The sequence below is a fragment of the Marmota monax genome, unplaced genomic scaffold (assembly GCF_021218885.2).
Source record: "Marmota monax isolate L192 unplaced genomic scaffold, Marmota_monax_Labrador192_F-V1.1 WCK01_AAM20220418_F8-fsc00523, whole genome shotgun sequence".
NCBI lineage: Eukaryota > Metazoa > Chordata > Mammalia > Rodentia > Sciuridae > Marmota > Marmota monax.
Window position 1 is genome coordinate 53112 of NW_026694161.1, and position 23840 is coordinate 76951.

Consider the following 23840-nt stretch of genomic DNA (forward strand, 5'->3'; position numbering starts at 1 on the left):
ATATTAAAAAAATTCTGTCTCTCTCTCTCTTTAAAAAAAAATTGACTAAAAAAAATAAAAATAAAGGTATTTTGTCCATCTACAACTACAATATTAAAAATAAAAAAATAAATGCTATCATACTTAACATATTTGCATATGTTAAAGGCCACACTATACATATTAAGTTATTTCATGATAATACACTATTAATATAACATTAATAACTAAATACCACAGGTATATAACATGGATTTTGTTATGTACAGTATAAAAAACCACAAGGCAGCCACATTATCCATTTTTTAAGCTATAATATGGATATTATATCAGTATTGAGGGCCACAAGGCAGCAAGCTTTAATGTTTTTGATGCTGTATTGTGGATTTCATATGAGTATAAAGTCCATAGGGCAGCTATGATGTCATTTTTATGTGCTATAATTTGGATAACATCTCAGTATGAAAGGCCACAATGCAGCTATTTTATTGGTTTTTGATGCTAATTTAATTTGATGCTAGTACTGAAGAGCACAGTCCTGTAAACAAATTGTTATTTTAGTACGAATGTCTACAAAACATCTCTTTTCTTAAATTTGGATGCTATAACATGAATATTATATTAACATTAAAGGCCTAAGGGAAGCTATAGTATTAATTTAACTTGCTTCATATTGATAACAAAGTACTACTAAAACCAGGATAAGTTATTAAATTATTTTTATTTGCTAAAATATGAATATTTCATCAATATCAAAGCCATAGAGAAGGTATTGTATTAGTTTAGATTCTGTAGTTTGGATACTATATTAATATTAAAGACCACAGGAGATCCATAATAATATATTTAGAGGTCACAGTATGAATATTATATTAATACTATAGCCATATTCTAGCAGTTACATTAGTTTATAGTACTATAGTATGGATATCATGTTAGTATTAAGGTCCACAGGCAGGTATTACATTAATTTTATATACCACAATATGGATTTAATATTATATAATATGAAAGGCCAAGAGTACATGTTATATTAGTGTTAGATGCTACTACATGAATATTACACAAGTACTACAGGTCACCATGTGGTTATTATATTAGTATTAGTGGCCAAAGTGTGGACATTATATTAATCTCAAAGTGAACAAGGAAGCTATTAAACTAGTGTTAGATGCTTCAGTATGGATATTGTATTAGCATTAGAGGCCACAGTGTGGACATTATATTAACATTAAAGACCATATGGCAGCTGTTATATTAGTGCTCAAGGTCATCTATGGACATTGTACTAGTATCACAGGCCACCTATGGACACATTAGCATCAAAGTTCACTAGAGATAATGCATTAGCATTAGAGACTGCATATGGATGACACATTGGCATTATATCACCACCATATCCATATTATTACACAGCCAAGTCTGGGAAGGTGGTGTGCACCTTCTGGTAGTCACTGGAGCTCAGCACAGGATGCTGCAGTTCAGTGGTACACATGAACTCCATTCTAGCATTCCTGAGAAATGAATGATATTCAATACTGTATTTGGTTTATTTAAGACCATGATTTTGTAAATTCAAACTGAAATGAAATGTATTACCCATGATTTTTCAAATAGTGGTGTTTGAACAAGTTTTTGAAAACTAGATTAAATGAATTAATGTATACACAAACTGAAATTCCTACAAAAATTGACTCATAATAGCCCAAAAGTAAAATTTGAGAAAACTGAAAAATTTCTAGAAGAAAATCTATGTAATCTTAGACTTAGTGATGAAGGTGTTCTGGTACTAAGGATCAAATACAGGCCCACATACATGCTGGACAAGCTCTCTAATACTGAGCTACATCCCCAGCACTTGGTGATGAGTTTCAAGTCACAATACCAAAAGAAAATGGATAGAAGAAAAATATTGATAATATGGACTTTATAAAAGTATTTACTATTAAATATTTATTTAAGTGGGGGTGTTGCGTGCCTATAATACCAAGTTCTCAAAAGGCTGAGGTAGGAGTATTGAAAATTTGAGGCCAGACTGGGATGGATTGTAGCTCAGTGGTAGAACATGTGCCTAGCATGTTTGAGGACCTGGATTAAATCCCCAGCACTACAAACAAAAAATTAAACTTTTTATATTCCATGAGAAAGAGAACAAAAAGAAAAGTCATGCAGGGACATAGCCATATCAATGTTTATAGCAGCACAATTCACAATAGCTAAACTGTGGAAACAACCTAGATGCCCTTCAGTAGATGAATGGATTTTAAAAATGTGGCATATTTACACAATGGAATATTACTCATCAATAAAAGAGAATAAAATCATGGCATTTGCAGGTAAATGGATGCAGTTGGAGAAGATAATGCTAAGTGAAGTTAGCCAATCCCAAAAAAATAAATGATGAATGTTTTCTGATATAAGGTGACTGAATCATAGTTGGGTGGGGAGAAGGAGCATGGGAGGAATAGACCAACTCTAGACATGGCAGAGGGGTGGGAGGTGAAGGGAGGGGGCAGGGGGTTAGCAATGATGGTGGAATGTGATGAACATCATTATCCAAAGTACATGTATGAAGACATGAATTGGTGTGAACATACTTTATATACAGAGATATGAAAAATTATGTTCTATATATATAATAAGAATTCTGATGCATTCTGCTGTCATGTATTTAAAAAATAAAAGCAATTTTAAAAAAGATTAAAGGGGCTGGGGATGTGGCTCAAGCAGTAACGTGCTTGCCTGGCATGTGCGGGGTGCTGGGTTCGATCCTCAGCACAACATTAAAAATAAAATAAAGATGGTGTGTCCACCAAAAACTGAAAAATAAATATTAAAAAAATTCTCTCTCTCTCTCTCTCTCTCTCTCTCTCTCTCTCTCTCTCTCAATAAAAACAAGTCACAGATATATTATTTACAAAACACATTTCTGAAATGGAATTTTTATTCAAAATACACAAAGAATTGTTAAAAGCCAACAACTAAAAACCCAAATAAAATTGGCAAATATCTGAACAGACACATGACTAAAGAAAATACAAAGATGGCAATAGTTATTCAAAATGATGTTCAGCATTACATATCATTAGAGAATTACAAATTAAAATAATATGGAGTAGCATGGCATAGCTATTAGAATAGCTACACTCCAAGAAATGGCAGTGCATCAACAGCTGCAGGATGCAGGACACCAGCACTTTCAGGCATTTCTGGGAGAATATGTGGAACAGCCACTTTGGAGGGCAGTGTACCAGGTCTTTCCAAAGCAAAAGAATTCTAATCTATGACCCAAAATTTTGCCGATAAATTATCTGCATTTAAATAAGTACTCTGAAAAATCATGTCCAAAAAAAAAAAAACAGGATGTCATTATGCACAGCAGCTCTGCTGATGCCAATCAGATCAAAAATCAGAATGTCCCTCCATAGCTGAATGCACAATCAACATAGAATGTAAAGAATGAACCGTGAACCTACACAGAGACACATATGAATCCTAGCTGGTGTGCTACTAAGTGAAATAAATCAGGCTGAAGAGGTATGACCCACCTTTTTTGACATTCTAGAAAAGTCAGAATTACAGTCAGGATATGCACAGAATGAGGCCCAAGAGGGTTCCTAGTACAGGAGCCTCTGTCCACATGGAGTTGGGGCACACAACCTTCCCTGTGCATGGAAGTGTTCAGCAACTCAAAAACTCCATAAGTCACTTTTTTTATAGAGAATTTGGTGAAAAAAATGAATTAAATCATATAGATATGATGTATTATTAACTTAATCTCCAGATTCTTTCCCCAAAGGATGGGGCAGGGGACTGAAAGTTCCAAGCTTTTAATCATTGCTTGGTCTTTCTCATGACCATCCTACAACCTGAAGCTGCCCTAGATCTCAATAAGAATCCTTATTAGAGCAGAAGATCCTTCTCCCACCCAGGAGATTCTAGGCAGTTTAGGAGTTTTGTGTAAGGAACCAAAGTCAAAGTACAAATGTTAAGACAAAAGATTATTTTCATACCCTTATTACTTGGGGAATATGAAGGTTTTAGGAGCTCTGCACCAAGAACTGAGGACAGAAACCAAATGTGTGTTTCTTATTATGTCAAAATAGTACATATAAGTCATAAAAACTATAATATAATAACCTATAGTATGGAACAATAATGAATTAATTGCTCGTAACTGAACGATGAATTAATTAAATGGCAGAAGCTAGGAGCCAGGTTTCTCACAGCTGGAGTGAAAAGTTACAGATAAGCAAGGAGTGAAGGCACAGTGATCTATATCATAATGGATAAAAATCCACTTACTGCAGATAAGTATAAACTCATGTTTATCTTAGTACAAACACAGATGGTTCCATATAAACAAATTTATAATGGGGGGGGGTATAGATTATAACACACATACACTTCCTTGCATTGTCAGTTGTGAGGGTCAAGATACAATGAGCACATTCAGCTGCCAGATCAAAGCTTTTAATATCACTTTCTAATACAAGGAGCCAGGGCTCTTTACAGAAGTGGCTGATACTAGAGCTGAGACAGTAATACATGAGTCAGGGTAATCTTCAAGTATAAGAGAGGAATTTGGGTCAAAAACAGAAAATATGTTAAAAGACAACAGGAGGCAATGTAAAAAACTCCCAATGGCTAAAGCAGGAATGAATTGAGCAACAAAATACTAAAGAATTTGATAATAAACAACAGCTTAAAGTAACTATCCAGACATCTACACTGGACTGAACACATAAACAAATGGGGTCACCTAGAAACCTCTTGTGCAAAAGAATTCCAAATGATTGAGGTAGATGCTTATCCATCGAAGAGGTGGAGCTAACTCCCTATTCCATAAGTATGGGCACTGCATAGTGATTTCCTCCAGAAAACACAGATAATGAGGAATGTAGAGAACAGTACCTTCACAGTGAGAAACTAGTGAAAGATACAACCTCAGCCAATTGAGACAATCAGAGCTAACATGACATTCACCTTGAGGGCATGAGATAACAAAGCAGTTCTCCACCTCTCTGACCTGCTTCCCCCAACCCACAAGCCCAGTCTAAATATAAAAAAATAAGGAAACCCCAATGGAGAACAATCTTAAAAAATACCTGACAGGTTTTCCTCAACACTAGCAAGGTCATTAGAACAAGGAAGGTGAGAGAAACCGTCACCCAAGAAGAGTTATGGAGACATGATGTCATGTGAGGTCCTGGATGGGGTCCTGGAACAGGAAGCAGCAGAACTGAGAATCCAAAGGAAATACAACTTCAGTTAGCAGTAACATACCAGTATTTGTTCTTCAGGAAAAATCATCTAAGATGTTAACACATCCAAGATAGTACACATAAGTCATAAAAAGGGAAAAACCAGTTGAAGCTACTGGGGAAATCTCTGCACTTTGAATTTCTGTATAAAGACAAAACCACTCTACGGGCTGGGGTTGTGGCTCAGTGGGAGAGCTCTTGCTCAGCACAGGAGAAGCCCTGGGTTTGATCCTCAGCACCACATAAAAATAAATAAGTAAAATAAAAGTATATTTTAAAAAAAGATAAAACTACTCTAAAATAAAACCTTAAGACATGGTCATATTTTTTCAAACATCTACTTGTTTGATTATTTATACAGTTAATTACAGGTAACTGACACTCAGCCAGTTCTATATTTTATTACGAACACAAAATTAAATAATTTATGATGACACAAAATTAAATGATTCAAATATTTAATTCAAGATATGTGCCTGTTTTATATGTTTTATGTTGAACTAATAACACAAACTTATTGAAGTAATGTGCAAACTTATTATATTTTTATACTTCCACTAGGTCCTGGGTGTGCCTTCTAAAAACCTGATCATTTTAGAGAAAAAAAAATAACATTTTAGACACTATTTCAACTTATGGCTAAACTTTCTCAAAAGAATGACTGTTTAAAAAAAAAGTTCCAAGGGCTGGGGATATAGCTCAGTTGGTAGAGTGCTTGCCTTGCATGTACAAGGCCCTGGGTTCAATCCCCAGCACCTCCAAAAAAAAAATTGGGGGCTGGGGATGTGGCCCGGGTTCAATCCTCAACACCACATACAAACAAAAATGTTGTGTCCGCTGAAAACCAAAATAAATAAATAAATATTAAAAATTCTCTCTCTCTCTCTCTCTGTCTCTCTCTCTCTCTGTCACTTTCTCTTTTAAAAAAAAAAAGTTCCAATGATAAATTGCCTCACTGTGACTTTGGATCCCTTATCCCAAAGAATCCTTGTCTTTATTTTGTTTCTATTCATACTCTTGGGCATAATAGAATCAAATAATTGCCACTGGGACAAATAGTCAAAGAAAAGAAAAAGGCAAATGGAAATTGCAACCACCACTAGTGATGCCTCCCAAGCAGAAGAGTTTAAAAGGACACCAGCATCCATCTCTTCCATGATGTTCTGCAGGAAGTGGTGAGCCCAGAGGAGGAGCCCAGGAGTGACCTTAGATGCTGCTATGCTGTGGGAAAACACTGTACCTTCTAGAAGCCCCAAACTCTTGTATGATTCCAAATTTAGTTTAATTTCTAAGTGATTTTATCATCTCTATATCCTATCATGAAGCTAATGATAATTAAGCTTTGGGGCTTAGTAAAAGACTGCTTGCCCAGCATGTAGGAGACCCTGGGTTCAACCCCTAGCACCACCAAAAAAAAAAAAAAATGAATGAATGAATTTTTGCCTCATTTGTATACAAATAAAAAATGAATAATCACTGCTCCTTGGAAACATGTTGACCTAAAACACAGTTCAGACTATCAGAATCAAAATACTCTTCTTACTATTGTGAACTAGCACAGATAGCACAGCTAGACTATCATGAACAGCAGTGTCACATAGTAAAGTATGTTCACATTAAGCAAAGCATCAAAACAAAATAAAAGCTTTATTAATATTGAAAAAAGAAAAATGAACATAGTTTAGCTTATGAAATTATTAATACTTTGGAAACTTATTATACTAATATCAAAATCCTCCAAGACAAGCCAAACACTTTGACACACACCTGGAACCCTGGGTACTTGGGACACTAAGGCAGAAGGATCACAAATTTGAGGCCCTCCTGGGCAATTTAGCAAGAAAAAGGGCTTGGAATGTATGTAGCTAAATGCTTGCCTAACATGTGCAAGGCCCTGGGTTCAATCCCCAGTGTCAAAAAATTCTCAAGACAGACATCTGATCACAGACAATCATAGCAGGTGTAGAACAGAGCAGAAACCATTATGTCAATCTCCTCAAAATAATTAAACTAAATTAAATTAAACTGGGAAGACATGGAGGATTTCCTCCTAACTAAAGACATTGCAAAATGATACTAAAATAAGAAAATTACAAATCAATCAATTAGAATAAAAAAGCTTGGACTGGTACTTAGAGATCTCCAGATGGAAAAGACCCCAGTATCACCAGGGTTTACAGCTAAGTGTTACTTGACCTTCAGCAAATTCTGATTTTATTTCGAATGTTTATGATCTAGAGAAAAGAGAAAGAGGTGACTTTCCTAAATTAAGTTTATAGTATATCAAAGCCTGATACAATCAAGACATTTCATTCAATGTAAGATGTCAAAAATGTTTATACAACAGACATTACAAACATACTGCCAATTAGTTCACTGAGGGTGGCAGCAAGGGTAGGGGTGGCAGCGGGGGTGCCCCCTTGTCTTGGCCCAACAGAGCTGGGCCTAGAGGAGGGGTGGGGTCTAAATGAGGGGAAGATTATAGGGGGGTGGGGTCAAGAGAAGAGGTGGGCCTGGAAGAGGGCAGGACCTGAAGGAGGGGTGGGAGGGTCAGGTCCTAGAGAAGGGGTGGAGTCTGGAGGAGGGTGAGGCCTGGAAAAGTGAAGGGTCTGGCAAAGTGCCAGGGGCCTGAATAACAGCAGAGCCTGGAAGAGGGACAGGGTCTGGAGGCAGTGGGTCTGGAGGGATTCTGTAAGAGGAGGCTGGAGGAGGGTCAGAGGGACCACAGATGGTGAGGAGCAGCGGCCTTGATGGTTCCTAGCTCAGAGCCCTTCAATCTACAGCCTTCCATCACCACATCCCACCAAAGGGAAACAAGCTGGAGCTGGGTGGAGGCAGTGACAGCCTGCCTGACCAGCCACCCACCATCACACTAGTCACCAGCAGCCACCCTGAATCTGGAGACAGTAGACCCTGGGCCATCCACCACCTCTACCTGCTCTGTACCAGCTGGTCTAAAAGTGCTATGGAAGTGTCAGGTATTCATTACATAATGCTAAGAGGAGAGGAGCCAGATATGGTGGCCCATCTATAATACCAGCTGCTAGGGAAGCTGAGGAAGGAGGATTGCAAATTTGAGCCAGCCTGAGCAATTTACCAAGATCATGTCTCAAAGAAGAATCAGGGATATTCACTGGTAGAGCATTTACCTAGGATACATGAAATCCTGGGCCCAATTCTCAATACTGCAAAAGAAAGAGAATGCATTGTTTTTTAAGCCCATTTCCTTTTATTCTACCTTCTATGTCATTTTAATATGTTTTTAAACTATTTTATTTATTTACTGTTTTAATGTGGTGCTAAGGATTGAACCCAGTGCCTCACACATGCTAGGCAAGTGTTTGCCACTGAGCTACAGCCCCAGCCCATGTTAATGCAGTTTCATGTTCATGAACAATGAACTATTTGGAAAAAGCTATAGAGCTCTTAAAAACTAAAATGTAAAGTACTATTTGTTATAGATCAATCAATCCAACATAAAGAATTTATAAAATTAAGGTGTAAGTCAGTGGAAAAGCTTGATTGGGCTCACAGAAAGCTGACTTTGGCACAGACACCAAGTTCCTTAACAAGACCCATAAAGTTCAAAAAAATAAAACTGACAGTAAGTGGGAAAACTTCAAATTATAAAGCTGCTGCCCAGCAAAGGAAACAGGAGCAAGAAGAGAGCCCTTTGGAATAGAATAAAATCTCTGCCAGCTACTCTTCAATAAGGGATTACTATTCAGAATGGATAAAGAACCCAACACACTTAATAAAAAATTAATAACTCAATAAATGGGCAAAAGAACTAAACAGACACTTCTCAAAAGAATAGCCAACAAATATATGCATTTTTGTTCTAACCAAAAATAAAAATTGTTCTAACCAAAAATTCACTGAGATTTCATCTCACTCCAGTTATAATGGCAAACATCAAGACTACTAATAATAAGTGCTGGTGAGGATGTAGGGGAAAAGTACACTCACATGTTCGTGGGACTGTAGACTAGTGCAACAACTCTGGAAAGCAATATTGAGATTCCTCAAAACACTAGGAATAGAACCACAATATGACCCAGCTATCCCACTCCTAAGTATTTATCCAAAAGAACTAAAATCAGCATACTATAGTGATATGGGCACATTAATGCTTATAGTAGCACAATTCACAATAGCCAAGTTATGGAACCAGCCCAGGTAGGTGTTCATCAACACAGGAACAGATAAATAAAATGTAGTGTATATACACAATGGAGTTTACTTAGACATAATGAATTAAATTACAGCATTTGCTGGTAAATGGATGGAACTGAAAAACATCATGCTCAGTGAAATAAGCCAGACTCAGAAAGGGTCAAATGTGTTGTCTCATATGCAGAAACTAGAGAGAAATAAGGAAATATAAAAGGGTATGATCCCATGAAGATAGAAGATAGGTCAGTGGAGTAGACAAAGGGGATAGAGGAGGAGGAAGAAGGAGGGATGGGAAAGGGAGGAACTGAGGAACAAAATTAATCAAATGATTCTATGTACATGTATAAACAGACCACAATGAATTTCACCTTCATGTATATCTATATAGCACCAATCTAACAAAACAATAAATATATAGAATGAATACCAGTAAAGGAGGGGGAAAGGAGAGGGAGAAAGAGAAGAAAGTAGAAGTATTAGGGATGAAATGGAGCAAATTATAGTTCATGCATGTATGCATACATCAAAATGAACCCCACTATTATGTATAACTAAAATCTGCTAATAAAAACATTTTTACAAGAGGGAAAATATACAATTAAACTGACTTTATCAACCAAAAAAAAAAATGTGGTGTTTGGTTCCATGAAAGCCTTGAAATAAATTTTTAATAAATTCTGACTGTGTTAGAAATAATATATTTACTTAAATAACTTTGTGGGCTTAATATATTTACTTTTATATTTTTTCAATATTTTTTCCTGCTACTTTAATACTGCAAGACAAAAAGAACCATTAAACCATTAAGAAAACAAGTAATGCAGTGTGCTGGGGCCCCCCCTCTCATCAAGATCAGGACCCTCCCTGAGAGTTCCTCCTTCCTCCCTGCCAGGTTCCCCAGAAACCACCCCTGGATCACTATGTTAAGATGATGAGGGTAACAGCCTGAGGAAGGAGCACTTCTGCACAGTGAGCCTGGATGAAATAGTGAAGGAAAAAGTGAGTTTAACAGACAGGGTGCCCTTAGGTCTCAGGCCCAGGACAAAGCTCTCTCCACATCCTCTCTACCTTTACATAACCTGCCACCTGTTCATCCAGAAGCTTCTAGAACATATCCCTGAGGCTGGTCTGAGGAGAAAGGAGCTCTCTGTGGCAGGGAAAGAGGCATTCTTAGAGACATGACCAAGGAGGCTCCTGAAGCAAGGTGTCTCCCTCAGGTTGCTCTGAGAAGAAAACCCTGGACATCCTAGAAACAGGTCACACAGGGGTCCTGAAGCCAGGTACCTCTCTAAGACTGCTCTGAAAATAGGGGAGCTCCAGGCATCCTTAGAGACAGGACCCACAAGGGTCCCCAAACCAGGAACCTCCCTAAAACTGCTCTGAGCATAGAGGAGCCTTAGATGTTCCTAGAAACATGACCCATGACCCACCAGGGTCCCAAGGCTAGGTGCCTCCCTCAGGCTTCTCTGAGCAGAGGGGAGCTCTGGGTGTCCCTACAGACATGATCCACAAGAGTCTCCGGGCCAAGCACCTCTCTCAGGCTGCTCCAAGGAGAGGGGAGATCCAGGCATCACTACAGACAGGATCCACAAGGGTCCCCAGGCTAGGCAGTTCCCTCAGGCTGTTCTGAGGAGAAGGGAGCTCCAGGCATCCCTAGAGACATGACCCATGAGGGTCCCCAGGCCAGGCATCTGCCTCAAGCTGCTCTGAGGAGAGGGGAGCTCCAGGAGTCCCTAGGGACAGGACCCATGAGGGTCCCCAGGCCAGTCGCCTCCCTCAGGCTAATCTGAGGGGAGGGGAGCTACAAGCATCCCTAGAGACAGGACCCACAAGGGTAACCAGGCCGGGCATCTCCCCCAGGCAGCTCTGAGGAGAGGGCAGCTTCAGACATCCCTAGAGACAGGATCCATGAGGGTCCCCAGGCCAGGTGTCTGCCTCAGGCTGCTCTGAGGAGAGGGGAGCTCCTGGTGTCCCTAGAGACAGGACCCACGAGGGTCCCCAGGCTGGGTGTCTCCCTCAGGCTGCTCTGAGAAGGGAGTTTGCCCCTCCGTGTGGGGTGACGCATCATGTCAATGAGCCGGGGCTCTCCAGGGTTGGTCCTTAGGAGGGAGCCAGATCTTGACCCAGAAGGAAGGGGATCAAAGATGGCAGTGTGGCCACGCCCCGTCGGCCATGCCCAATGCAGCGCGCTGCTCACTGCTCATTGGCATTTCTGCTCCTGGCTCCAGGGTGAATCTCAGCTCCCTCTTCCACCCTCAGCTATTACTAAATAAAATTTGTTTCCACTGCTGTAATTAGGTCTGGCTGTGTTATCTGTGGCCCACGAGGAGTGGAATCTCAGGAGAGGAGAAAAGAGTATTGTAAGGACAAACGAGGCAAGGCACTGAAGACAGCAGGAAATAGTTTTATTTGGCTGCAGCCAGGGTCAGAGGGCACAGCTTTTGCTATAATCAATAAATCCCCTGAACCCTGAGTTCAGGAAGTTTCAGAGTTTTATACCCAGCGTGTAAGGGGAGGGGCTCAGAAGTTCACAGTCTGCAGAAGTTCACATAAAAGCAGCTTTTTCTTTCACTGTTCTTGGCAAGTTAACTCTTCAAGGACAACACTTGAGAAGGGGAGAGCTTTTTCTTGAAAGAATTCCCCACGCAAAGACACTTGGCCGGGAGAATTCCAATTTTATTGCAAAAAGCTGTGTGCTTATATAGAACTAAGGGGGAGATGATAGGGCTTAGATAAATGGCAGGCAACCCGTTTATTGGCAAGTTCTTTCAGATATCAGCTCCGGAGCCCAGGAATTAGTTCTCATTGGGGCTAAGGTTCCCTGCCAGCAAGATTTGAAATTGGCGCCGGCGGGAGAGTTCACACGGGCGGGAACTTTTCGCGCCACTGCAGAAAAGAAGAAGGTAGGAAGAAGAGGTCCTTTAGGCGCCATGTTGGGGTTTTTCTCTGGGGTATGGCTGCCATTTATACTTTTCCCAACACTTCTCCCCTTTCTTTCCTCCCCCTGCCAGCTGTTACCATGGAGCCCATTTGTAACTTATCTTAAAAATGTAGACATCTTTTGAAGCCCCAGCTAAAGGCCAGAGGCCTTGATTGCACATTTCTTCAAAGTACTATACTGGATATGTTTGTGAAAATCTAGTAAGGGGGTGTCCAGCACCTGAAGTTCTGGTATCTTCTTGGCCAGTGGCCAAGTAAACAGGGCGACATGAAAATAGGAAGTTTATCTACAATGGACTCTTTTGCAGGGACTCTTTTGCTGACAGTCTTAAAATCAGCCATGGTGAAGAGGGCTTTTCTGAGGAGAAAGGGGGTGCCACTTCAAGAGAGTCCGGAGAGGCCCTCTCCACACCCCAGCCCTGCACTCCACCAGGCCAAGCACTGCTGCAGCCAGCAACCAGGCCTGCAGTGGTGCTGACAGATGCAGGTGACACTTCACTCATGTGCCCAAGGACAGAAGGCCAGAAACACACCACCACAGAGGTTCTTGGGAAGTGTAGTCTTTGAGACAGAGGAACATAGCCAGAGACTGTCCCATTTTAGAATCAGAGGTTTTAAGAAAAGCTGTTACATCCCAGCCCAGGGTGACCATTGTAGGGGGTTAGGAGAACCTAAACTCAGACCAAGCCCCCAGAAGCTTCTGGGAGCTGCAGGCAGCATCCACCTGCTCTGGAACATTCTAGATAATTCAGTCTATCTTGCTTTCCCAGGTCTCACCATGGATGCCTCCGGGAGCTGCAGTCTACACATTCAGAGTTCCCAGGGATTCTGGACAGTATAATCTAGTGCTCTGCCCACCCAGTCTTTGTCCTGCAGGACCATGGAAGCTGTGTGCCTCATGCTGGCCCAGGCAGTGGTGGTAGAGTCTGGTGTTCTACCCATGCAGTCCTCACCCCAGAAGCCTAGGGGCTGCAAGTAGCACATTCACCCTCATACACCCAGAATTCTGGGTCTTCCAATTGTAGTTCTCATTGCTCTGAGGCTTTTTTTTTAAGCACATGTTTTTTTTCTTTTCTCCCTTCTCCTCCTCCCTAACAAGATTAGGGAAACAATGTTATCTTTTTCTTCCCCTAGTTAATTGCCCTTGAACACACCCACTATAGGAAGGAGATGCCTGCTAAGGATCTGGGAAGTGAACAGCTCCGAAATTAACAAGTGAATCCTAACAAGCCATCAGGGTGGCCACTCCCCATAGGAGCACAGAGGCTGAGAAGGGCTTCCTGCTTCCATCCAATCTCTTGCCATTACCAGGAGGTCCAGTTGAGCCAAGACTCAGCTCCAGGGACTTTAGTCCATTTCCCCCAAAATGAACATGATGTAGCTAGTGTAGTCATAGTTCTAGAACTTTCATGACTGAGCCTGTGGCGTGCCGGGAATAGAAGAGTGCTCCTCATGCAGTTCGTGCCTCTGACCATGACCAGCTGTTAGGATGGCCTTAGGCCTGAGCCTAAGCAACTCCATTTTAAAAACACCAGTTTGAAACCTGCAGTCTCACCAGGCAGCACCCACAGATCCCTCCAGCATGGCCTCAAACAAGTTACTTCCCTTCACCTGATAAACAGAGTGAAGCCCCTGGCTTCTGATCAGGCTGTTCTGCCTGATCAGAGAGAAAGGCGAGAAGATCAGGGTGGAGACCACCAGACCAGATGTTTCTGACCCCAGGGTAAATGATGTCACTGAGAAATCTAGTGGTAGCTGATAAGAATTAAAAGGGGGATCAAAAGCCCCCAAATTTAATATAAAAGATAGAGCAAATGAACAGGGATTCAGCCAGCCAAAACAAGGATGCACTCAAGTTGGAGAGTCACTTGGTCTGGACCCTGGTGAGAGCCACAACTTCTCCCTATGACCCTCTCCTCAACTGGTCATCCACGCCAGGAAAAGCCTGTCTTGGTTCCGGACCTGGTCACCGCGGTCTGAGTGAGTGTGCATTTGCTGGACTTAAAGCCTAAGGTTTAAGACATTTGAACTTAGCATGCTGAGGAAATGTCTGTCATTAGCTTATCATGATTAAGTGTGTTTTGCAGTGCTCAGAATTAATCTAGAATTGTTTGCTGTGAATTAATTAATCTAGAATTGTTTGCCGTGAATTGATTATTGCAGTGCTTAGCATTAAGGATTGTCATTTTCTTGATTAAGAACCTATAGAGTAAAATTATATTGAGTAATTTGAGTGAATAAAGCATTGAAAGGGGCAGAAGCGCATGGACATTCTTTATTTCTCCCCTCAACTGCATAAGTTGCAATTTTGCCCCCTCGTGACACCAGCTCCCTCAAAGGTATCTCCCTGCTGGGACTCTGCACCCTGCTGGCTGCAGGAAGGTCCACAGGCCAAAGCTGGGATGTGCCACAGACTTTGTGTGTTTTCTGAGAGGGCCGAGGGCTGGCACCTCCTGTTAGCAGCCCAAGGCACAGTAGTCACTGCCTTCACCCTGGGAGTCTGGGGGAGCTGGCCTGGTGGGGTACCCAAAGGCCCAATCCTCCTATTACAGGCAGGCAGTTGACTGTTCTCCTAACTCCACACATCCTGCTAGTTGCACACCCACTGAGCCCAAGGCTTCTGAGAGGCTAGGACCAATGCCCTCCTCCCTCCCCCAGGCTTGAGGATTGCCTGAAGCATGCAAAGTCATAGGTGAGCAGTGTGATGGCCATCCAGATACTGGACTGTGAGGCTTCTTGCAGGTGTTGACACAGTCCTGAATCAGCTGTGAGCTGGCTCCCTGGGTCCCTATCCAGGTCTGGAGAAAGAGTATAGGGAGGAGGGAAGGGCTTAGGCAGCAGGTTCAGAGCTCACTCTGGGGCAGCTACTTTATCCTGGGCAGGCCCAGCCTTCCTCCTTCTCCAGGAAGCTCTCCTGCCATCCACATCCATAGGCCAAGAGCACCTGTGCCCAGAACATACATCAGCTTGGCATTGGCACAAGACCTTGAGTGCTCCCTCAGTGCTCCCCAACCTTGAGCCCTGTGCTCACAGCAGCCTGAACCAGGGTAAAGATGATGATAGGTGCTATGGACAAAGCTAACCTCTGAGAGCACACTGTAGTGCTTTCCAGAAGCTACAGAACCTAGGCACCCCCTACTGAACCCCACTTACACACAAGGCAGGAAATGCAGTCAAGATCCTCTCTGGGACCACTGGAAGCCCTTACCTCCAAAATGAATCTGTTCCCTCAGTAGAACAAGGAGCTTCCACCAAATGCACCACACACTACACACCACACCCTCCATCTGCTTCCTGGAGATCTGACTTGTAGCACCATACCTATACCCCCACCCCACCCCTGGAGTCTGAATAATGCCTGGCAACTGCTATGGTTCTGCAGTGAAGGGGTCAGTGCCTGTCACTGGGATGGCACAGTCCAAGGGCCAAACACTTCTGCCTATTCAGCCTGTCCTCTTGACAGGACAGCTCCCTGAGCTCTTGACAGTCACATCCACTGGCTTGGGGAAGAGAAGGATTCCCTCCAGAGCCAAGTGCCCAGTTTTGAGCTACAACTTATACTCTTGGACAACAGAAAACTGGACTCCCTATTGAGAGGAAAGGGGGTGTTTTTGCATACTAAGCTGGAGACAGTGTGAAGGGGACATCCCTGTCCACAGGGTGGAGCAAGACCCTGGCACATCAGGAGGAGAGACCCTGAGGAAGAGCAGGATCAGCTTGGCCTGGACCCTGGGGAAGGAAAATAACACTGAGAGGGAAAGACAGAGACCACCATGGGAGGTTTTCCTCTCCCCACCTCCTCTTAGGGAGCATGAGCTGCCAACCCATCAGCGATGGGGGGGTGGGGGGCTACAAAGATGATCTGACGTGGCCCTCCAGGTTGCTCTCACCTCCCTATGGCCTGTGGGAGCCCAACAGGCCCACAGCGGAAAAATACACGGTACAATCATGTGCAGTGGTACCAGGGAGTTACCCAGGGGCCCAGAAGGGGCCAGGCACTTCATGGTGTCCACCAAAGAAGGAGTCAGGGGTCCTGTTAGGGCCACATAGGGAGTACAAGACCCTTCCCCAGAGCCACAGGACAAAGACCTTTGGGAGGGAGGAGGTGAAAAGAAGGAAAGAGATGGGTGAGTGCAGACAGCCCACAATATGCACCTTGAACTGAACATTTCCCTCAGTAGCAGAGCAGACAGATTAGTCCAGAGAAAGTTTAGTAAAGTTTAGTTTTCCCCTCAAGAATGGAACTGGAGCTGGGGCTGGGCTAGGGCTCAGCTCACCTTCCCTGACCTACCAGGGCCTAGCCCCTGGGTTTCACCTCAGGTGTCACCACTCAAGTCCCAGCCTCTCTGCCTAAGACACTGGCAACTCCCTCCATGGTGTTCTGTCTCCTCACCCTCGCTCAGTCAAATTACCCATATCTCAGTGGTCCATTCTAAACACATGAATCAATTGGCATGGCATCACATGCTGCGCTTTTCCAGTGCTCTAAGGAGAAGCTGACATCCTCTCCATCCCCTTCTGCCCTTTGTAAAACCCTCTCATTCTTTCCACCATTTGTCTGCAGCTGGACAGTCTCCTCCCCAGTCCCAGATAAGTCTCCTGTGACCTCATAACCTTATATGTGATACATAAGGTGTGGGGGCTTATCTTGCTCTCTGAGGCATTTGCCAGGACTGAGAAGAGGGTCCTGTGCAGCTCAGTTGCCCAAAATAGCACTTCCATACAACATGTGAACAGATGAGAAAACCAAGGAAAATCCCCAGTGCCAGGAGACAAGGACCTCAGGTTCCTGAGTTTCAGGGACTCTGTGTCTCTCCACAGTTGGTGGAGACTAAGCTGGCTACATGTTCAGCTTTACCACAGCACCCCCTTTTCTCTTCTCCCCTGTCAACACAATGGCCCAGTATGGACACTTGAAAATCCTACTACATTAAGGACCAGACAGTGGAGAGGGAAGGAAAGGAGTAGGGGGGTTGGCCCTGTGTCCCAGACACCGCATACCTACACATGCACAGACTGATATGCCCACACACATACACACACACTAAAACATGCATACACTAAGACATTCACATGTACGTACTCACGTGCACATGCTAAGACATTGTGTGTGCATGCACTGATAGACAGTGTAAAGGCTCATGCACACACAGTAGCCACCTACCTGGGTGACAGCTTGAACAGGAGGTAGGTCAGGCCAGTCAGAAGGAGAAAGCAGGCACAGCAATAAAAGTGCTGTCTAGCCAGCTCAGGATAGGACCAGGAGGCCTGTAGGCAGGAAAGAAGAGATTCCCCCCAAGCCCACCTGACAAAGGGCCCCTATTAGTTCCCTGGGCCAGAGGAAAGAATTTGGGATGGCCTCAGAGGTTAGTGCAAAGCCTGCTGAAGTCCCTGGGATGAGTCTCACTCTCAGCCCACCCCTCCATCTGCCACATCGCTGGTGGTCAGGTCGTTGAGCCTTCCCAGCACCACTGTGCACAAGGGTCAGCCTCACCCTCACTAAGGAGACTGAGTACTAGCCTGGCTTAGAGTTCCAGATCACACTCACTCCCAGTGGTAGCCACTAGATGCAGGCTCATGCTCAGGGTACGTTTCCCCTTGCACATCTCAGACTGCAGGAGAAGGGGCCTCGGGGTGGAGTGGAGAGGTGGGATGGACAGAAGAGTGGAGGTCAAGGCTGTGGAGGAGCAGCAGCCATGTGGACCCACCTCCTCACTGGGGCAAGGGGAAGCACATAGATTGGCTCCACTCACCCCACTGGCCCCCATGATGCTCCTCCTCAGTCACGTCGTCCTCCAGCATGGCCATCCACACACGCAGCCTGGCCACACACGTAGACCCAGGGTCCAACTTGTTGGCTTCAAGGATGAGCCAAGTCATCCCCACAATGCAGTCCTTGTGCCAGGCCAGTTGCAGAGCCAGAGGCAGTGAGCAGGCACTTAGGTGTGGGGCTGGGTCCAGCTGGAGAGTACACACAGCAGGCCAATCACACACACACACACACACACATGTGAACACTCACACACAGACACACACCTGCTCACAAAACACAGGCACACACACAACTACAGGCACATTTCACACTCACATGCTCAGACACCCACCGCAGTGCACACACACATGTAGACACAAAGCACAGGCACACTCATGTACAGTCACAAACACACAAACACATCCACACATATGCATTCTCATGCCCTATTGTGAGTGTGTGTGTGTGCGTGTGCATACACACACACACACTGGCATACTTGTGTACATAGGGATGATGCATATACACACACTTCAGCTTCTGACCCCCTCCCCATCTCACTATTCACTGCAGTCACTCTGGGAGAGAAAAGACCCTGGTAACCAGCCAAAGTGTTACCTCCCAGGCCTCTTCCTGTCTCTTGAGGGTCAGCTTATAGCTGAGAAGCATGGTCATATGCCCCAGGGCAGGACTGATGGTCCAGGTCAGAACACAGGAGCAAGAGCTGATGTTGCTGTGCAGGTTAGAGGGAGGGTCCAGCTTCATTGAAACACAATGGATATGTGAGGCCTTCAGGACACTGAGATCTGGAGCACTAAGATTCCTGAGATGCATGGTGAAGCCTCTCTCAGACCAGGGGAGTCACCGGAAGACAGGGATAGAACAACTATCCTAGCCCCTGTAGCAAGGTGGTTTCCCAATGCTGCTCCTCTTTCCTGCATACTCTGCTTCTAGACTCCTTCCTGCTCTGACTGGAGTGCATTCCTAGTGATGTGAACCCAACTCAGCCCCCACCTCAGCTGGCTCTGCATCTTCATCCTCTGCCCAAACCCTGGCCCTGCAGTAAGTAGCCCATGGCCATCCCCTCCCAGGATCATCTGCTTCCATCCCCAGGTCTCCCTTGGCAAGGATTCAAGACCACAGGGGTCACAGGCTGAGGGTCTTGCCCTCACCCACCAAGCAGCAAGACTGGCCCTGGGAAGGCACCCCTGCTCACCATGTCTCCTAGGCAGGTACTGTGGGTCCACCAGGCTGACCTGCTCCTTGCCAGAGACACAGCAGTGGGGAGTGATGGTGAAGTTGTCAGAGGGCAAGAGCACCTCCTCAGGGGGCAGCTCCAAGGTGCAGGCACTGCCCTGGAAGATGCATTTGTGCTTGCTTCCAGGTGCCGGGTTGCTGGGAAGGCCAGGCATCAACACCAGGGTGAGCTGCTTCCAGGGGGGCTCTACTTCCACCCCAACCTTCCCACTCAACTGGTGAAGAGGAGCCAGGGGCCCGAGCCAAGGCACATGTGTGGGAAGACAAGTGGCAATTGATCCTGAAGATGTTATTGGTGAGGCAGGTGAAGGTTCCAATCCATGACCCTGGGGATGGGACCATTGGAGCCTGCACCAGGTGCTTCAGGGCAGAGCTGAGGCAGGGGCAAGGGAGGGTCTGACAGCTGAATCCTAACAAGGCAGTCTCCAGAGAATGACAAAGGAGAATCTGTCAAAGGCATGTCTGGGGGACCTGTGGGCAATGGTCTCAGTCCATGCACACAGGGAAATCAAGACCAAGATTAGGGCACAAGAAGCCTAGGGTCAATGGGACCCCAGATGACAGGTCCTAGCAATCTGGGCCCTCACTATTCCCCAGGAATTCTCCCACTTCCAGCCCCTAGATCTCCAGCTGCCCCACCAGACACCAGTGCCCAGTACTCACTTCCTCCTTCATCAGGGACAGAAACTCCCCAGCAGGCACAGGTACATAGCAGGAGCCAGTTTCCCAGATCTCAAATCAGGGCCTCACTCTCCAAGGTCCAACCTGCAGGGGACTAGACTGAGAGGCCTTTTCTAGGCACCCCGCTCTGGGTGGGAAGTTCCATGGGAATCTACCTAGCAGAGGCACTGAATGGAACACTACCTTCACCATCACCATTTCCCATGAAAGAGACCAGGCACCTGTAAAGAATAACAATAGCAAAGAGGAAACAGAGACAAGATGCAGAGGCAGGGAAGGTGGCAGAGTGGCTGGGAGACCAAGCAGCCAAACTTTCTTTATAATCAATAGGTTATATTAGGTCATTAGTACCATAACCACATTATTGTTTAGAGTATCAGTAAGGTTGCTTATTTTGTAATTACACTTCACAGTTATAATATGCAATGTTAGGAGCTTTGTGCAGTTCTCAAGAAAGTCTATTGTCTGAAGTTACTGTTAGGCAGGCAGATCCAGGAGCACCAGAGCTTGGTGAAACATTGTAGTTATCAAGCAAGTAAATGTCTTTATTCCCAGGAGTTATGTGCCTAAGATTAAGGTAGAACTGATAAGACTCCAGCATAGAGGGCATTACTATAGCAACTCGGCATACTATGCCTTTGCACAGAAACTTTCCTAGGCACCAAGCATGCCACAGCCCTGAAGTCATCAGGGACCCCAATCCTAAACACAGGACTCCTACAGCTCCCTTTTTTTTGTTTTTTAAGGCCTTTTTGGATTAATAATATTTGTTTTTTGCTTAATGCTGGTGGAGTCAAAAAATAATAAGGTAGACATTGAGAACAGCAAGCACAACATAACAATCCCAGCATTAGTAAATATCCACCTATGAATAATTGTTTGACCCAAGTAAAGTTGGGTAACCATGAAGTAAGCCAATCTAATAAATCTAAATCTCCATTATCTTGTCAGACTTCAGCAATGATATCTTTAAAGTAATCTAACTTCTTTGAAATAGAATTACTGTTATCACTTAAATTAAAGCAACACATATTATTGAATTCCTGACATCCTTATAATGTAATAATAAAAAATAATCAATTGTAGCCTGATTATCAAGTATGGTTTGATGGTGTTGTTTTGTTCTACATTAAGCATATTAATTGCCATAGAGATATGCTTTTTTATCATAGCACAGGCCAGTTTTTTAGTTGTTTTGGAAGCCCTAACAGCTAGTCCAGGGATACTCACTAAGGAAAATGTTAAGTTTTGCCTTAGAGAGAAGGTTTACTGAATTATCACAGTTTTTTCAAGGGGAATAGACCTTTATAGATACATTGCACTGGATGGTGGCCTATTAAATCCTATGGGGATAGTAAGAACACAGTCTGCTAAGACAACAATGAATACCATGAGATATTTTTGTAGGTATATAACAATTTTAGCCAAGTAAACCCAGATATTATTGAATTTTGGAAGTCAAGGAGTCTGACTGTACTGAATTTCCACAGCTGGGGTACAACAACAGAACAATGTTATCATAAGACTAAAGCATTTACAGAATTTTGTTTGAGTTTAGCAATCAAAGAAGTAATAAGTCTTCTGGAGTACATTTTAACCCCATTTGAACCAACAACTGTGGAGCTGATGTTAGACCAGGATGCAAAGAAAAGACTCCAGTTAAAATCAAATTAAAGCAAGCTTATTATTTCCACTGGCTGGGCTGCCTCTCTCACCAAAAACCATGGGAACAAGACAGCACTGCAGCTTTCTTCCAGCCCAGCTTTATACTCTACTCACTTCCTCCCTCATCAGGGACAGAAATTCCCCAGGAGGCACAGATACTCAGCAGGAGCCAGTTGCCCAGAAAGTTACACAAAGGGGGTTACAGATAACAAAACTCTAAAGAGCATAATACAAAGGCTAGTTTACATTTTTGCTGGCCCTGAGATCAGAATTTATGAAGGTCATTATAGCCTCAGAGAGGGTCATTATCTGGCTAGGGAAGGCCAAGATTTGTGAGGCATCACTAAAGTTTAGAGAGAGCTGCTATCTGGTCAGAGAGAGCCAGGCATGGGTGAGTTCAAGGCACAGGCAGGCATTCCAAGCAAGTTCGGAATTTGTAGTAATTTATAGTAAAGCCAAAATTAGCTTTTCATGGCTTTGTGGCAAGATGTCTCCCAATTTTAAGAGGGAATCAGGCTGGGTCTATCACTGATGTTGTTAATGATTTTATATCCCCCCAAGTCACTGGAAGTCTAGTATCTTGGGATCCTCTTTCAGTATATTGTTTATTTTGAGGAGAGTGATCATGTGGGATTCTCCTCATCCACAATCAAACAGAACTTGGGAATCAGGTTCCTGATCTCCATTTATAATTGATAAATCTCACACATCAAGCTAGAATCCAAACTGGTCCTGTTGGTGTAAGCATAGCAGTCTATCCTTTCCCCTGTGTGATCAGAGGCATAGGATCTTGTTGTCCTTTGTCTGGTAGAAACCTATATATTACATAAATTTTTGGTGATGGCTGTTTGGGAATAAAATGTCTATCTAAAACAGATAACCAATTGTGATAACCAATATAAACTTTGTATTGCATGTTGAGTGCATTAACTATAAATAAAACAACATCTAAAGCATTATTAATATGAGAGAGGCTAGATCCCCTTTCTTTCCTTTTTTTAAGGCAAGTTTTAAGAGTACGATGTGTTTGTTTAACCAAAGCCTGTCTGGTAGGATTATGACAAATTTTATGATTTAAAATTATATTTTATTGATTACAAAATTATGTAAAAGCATGAGATATACATGTAGGGCATATCCATTTTTAAATGAATAGGCTTGTCCATGGTGGCAAAACAAAGTAATAAATGATAAATGTAAATAGATACCTCATTAGACTTTTGGGCACCAGCCCAGATGAACTTAGAAAGAGCATCAATAAAAATGTGAGGAAAGGAGTAAGGAGTCTGTGGTTGTGGCTCAGTGGTAGAGTGCTTGCCTAGCACATGCAGGGTACTGGGTTCTATCCTCAACACCACATAAAAATAAAATAAAGATATTGTATCCAACACAACTAAAGTAAAATATTTTTTTAAAAAAGAAAGAAAGAAAGAAGTAAGAATGAAAAAGAGGGAAATGGGTAAAATTCATTTGTCAAAGTGTATTAGAACATAGGACTTGTGTATTTACAGAGTTTTACATGGGGTCCCGAAAAGTGGGGACAGTTGTTGACTGTAGCATGAACTGTTAAGAAGAGATGGAAAACATTTTTATTAGTGATCAAGCATTTTGATGAAGAAATCCATAGGATTTTACAGTATCTGAAGATAAAGGACAAAGGGATTTTACAGCTTTATCTGTATGAGCATTACCTTCCATCAAATGTCCAGGAATCGTGGTGTGGCTGTGTATATGAGAGAGGAAGATAGAAGGCATATGACACTGTAAAATAGTTTAAAGGGTTAAAAAAAGAGATAGTAAGTTGGAATCCAAATGAGGGCATAATATAGATATACAAATACGAGGAACAATTTTAGTTATAGAATGAGAATCTGTAATAATGTTTAAAGTAGTAGAAAATAGTCTCAGTGCCAGGACAATTGTAGCTAACTCAACCTGCTGTGGAGAGATTTGAGGTAGGGTATAATAATTAGTCAATTTATCATTAATACGAACAGATATTACTTTTCTTTGTTTACTTTTATCTGTATACACCTTTAATCCATCTACAAGAGGAATGTAGAAATTAAGGAAGAAAAGAAATGTATAACCTTGTTGTAGGTACAGATGAGGCAAGGCACCGAAGA

At 43.2% G+C, this 23840-nt stretch overlaps 1 non-coding gene and 1 pseudogene across 1 annotated transcript; one reads left to right on the top strand and one right to left on the bottom strand.

Moving 5' to 3' along the window:
* The first annotated feature begins 5931 nt into the window (after nucleotides 1-5931).
* Nucleotides 5932-6004, top strand: Trnaa-ugc (transfer RNA alanine (anticodon UGC)). The gene has a single exon. It is a non-coding gene; the product is annotated as a tRNA-Ala (tRNA).
* A 12067-nt stretch (nucleotides 6005-18071) lies between these two features.
* Nucleotides 18072-20254, bottom strand: LOC124107626 (interleukin-9 receptor-like; annotated as a pseudogene).
* Nucleotides 20255-23840: the final 3586 nt, after the last annotated feature.